The 2,500-nt window shown below is 42.2% G+C and overlaps 1 protein-coding gene across 1 annotated transcript in view; it reads left to right on the top strand.

Annotated features, from left to right (window-relative positions):
- The window catches only part of fgf11a (fibroblast growth factor 11a), a 107,706-nt gene that overhangs the window by 40,894 nt on the left and 64,312 nt on the right, over positions 1–2,500 (top strand). The gene's annotated exons all lie outside the window — the stretch shown is intronic.

Below are 2,500 nucleotides of genomic sequence, written 5' to 3'. Positions count from 1 at the left end.
ACATTTGCGAACTTAGCGTTATCAGCGCCATGGACAAACCGCAGATTGCGAACGCTGTCAGACCCAAGTTTCCGTCATATTTATCAATCGTTTAATCCTTAGTGTAAACTGCGCCTTTCTCTGCCTTTCTCCGCCCATAAACGCAATTTACGAACGTCCACAACTGAATGCCAGCGCCTACATACACGCGCAGTTGAATGAAGTTAACTGATGACAACATTAAAAAGAATCAAACGTTTAGCGATCATGAAATAATACCATACATGATAAGATGTAAACAAGCAGGGAGATAATGAAGATCAGTTCTACTCAAACTACTTGTGCACGTAGGCTATGGAAGATTGGTCAAATCTAGCAAGTAGGAAAGTTTAAGTGAATGACGTGAAAGTGAAAGTAAGACATTCGAAAGGCCAACGAAAGTTAAGGTTGCTTTTGGTAGTACAAATACTTTCACCACAAAAACTGGTGTTCTAAATAGCGATTCGATTGTCTTTGAAAGGTTCTCTTATTGACGCATTGAACTGCAATTTGGATTAACACCTGCTTTTACAAGGCGGAAGTATTTAGGTGCAGAATAGACGTGCGCTTTCAGGAGCAGTCTTTGTACATACCGCGGAATACATAACTAGGCGCTCTTTACTCTTCCCCTCCCATCTTTTTATGCTAAACTCCCACTTTCCCCTGGATCCTCCCATGAATGCATATGCATGACATGACAATTGCAATCTGCCACTTTCAGCTCCCGCGACAGGCACTTTGCGCTTTTACATCATTGCGGCCTGTTTGTACATACCTTGCAATGATTTCACACGCACATTGCGATACAAATACGCCTGAAATGGGCGCAAAAGCGTTAGTACATCTGGCCCTGAATGTCTAATCACACCGTTAAAGATGGCCTCGCCTCGGAATGAAACTTAAACAGCACCTTCCAGACAGTAGTGTGCAAGCGGTTCGGCATTCCTTCAAAACTCCAATTTGTTGGATTAATTCGATGCTTTTGGTGTTTTACAAAATATCATATTAAACAGGCAAGTGCTTTGAACAGATTTTTTATGGGTATGCGGTGATGACAATGTAAACTCATTTCTCTCCTGTACGGCTTACTGGAAGTGTTAAAGAGGCTTGATTATAGGAGACGGATCATTGGAGGAATTTGTCCAATTAAGCAAGAACAAAACCGGGAAAATGTGAGGTCTCCGCCATTTCCCGATAATCAGAAGGAGAAAACGCGGAGTGAGGAGGAGCTAAAACTGATCATAGTATATTGACAAAAACAACAACGTCCTCTGTCTAACTCTCTCTCTTTCTCTAATTTTCTCTCTCTGCCTCTCTCTGCCTTTTCACACTGCCTCTCTCTAACTCTCTCTGTCTAGCCCTCTCACTCTGTCTCTCTGTCTCCTCTTCATTTGAAAGAAAACTTCTATCTCTCACTCTCTCTCCCTCTCTCTCTCTCTCTCTCTCTCGCTATCTCAGTCTTTCTCTCTCTTTCTCTCTCTCCTCTTCTTGAGAAGAGAAAAAGAACATATTTTATGTACTCTAACTAACCCCCTGGGAAAACAGAGGAAGCAATTAGTTGTGTTTTCCTGCCGAAGTGCAAGACTGCAATTATTACAATGACAATCCTCATCATCCGTGCATAATCCAGCGGTGAGAGGCAGCCTCGAACACAGGTTGCCTGATAACTCTCTGATCCTCCTCTCTGAACCACCAGCAGCCCTGGGCAACCTTTGCTGTCTGAGGCAGCAGCATGGGCGTAATGTGAAAACATAACGCGCTTTTATCTTTTTTTTTTTGCTGCGTTTTTTAACAAAAAAACACAATGTGGGGGATTAGGAGCCCATTTGTGTATCAGTTGTGGTCCGGATTGGGCCCAACTCAGGTCTGCGTGAGGCCCGTTTCTGTCCCAGATACGTGTATGTTGTCTCTGCTGTCTCTGTGATGCTTTGGTTATGAAGTATTCCTAATGAGCATGTGCTTAGGTTGTGCATTGCAGTACATTTTACAGCGTGCCATGTCAATGAGACCTAAATATACTCTAACATAAACATAACGTATGGAAGTTATTTCACACACACAAACACAAAGTAATACAGGCGTGAGGTCAGCCAATTGTGACATCCAAAGTTCATATAGGCTGCTGTACCGACATTTATGACACTATGTGAATATATTTCTGCTTTTTCATTGGCTCATATTTTCAAAGAACTTATGCTGACATATTTAGTAGAATCCAAAAGTGATATGGACATTTGGCTCTACATTGATTGACAGTATCTGGCCTGGCCCCTCTACCAGGCACCTATATGATGGCTACTCACTGGGGTGGAGCTTACAGTATGGGATTAATTAGCCTGTATGCTCCAACCAAGCCCCATTCTATTTGGTTTCATGTATAGATCGTCTATTATATTGTCTATTGTCTAGACTATATACCGTCTATGATGTAATGCTAGAGTGATATCAGCAGCCAGAACAAAGTTTGCATTTGTGAATGTAC

The sequence above is a fragment of the Alosa alosa genome, chromosome 24 (assembly GCF_017589495.1).
Source record: "Alosa alosa isolate M-15738 ecotype Scorff River chromosome 24, AALO_Geno_1.1, whole genome shotgun sequence".
Classification (NCBI taxonomy): domain Eukaryota; kingdom Metazoa; phylum Chordata; class Actinopteri; order Clupeiformes; family Clupeidae; genus Alosa; species Alosa alosa.
The sequence above is the reverse complement of the archived record's forward strand: the minus strand, read 5'-3'. Positions and strand labels throughout refer to the sequence as shown.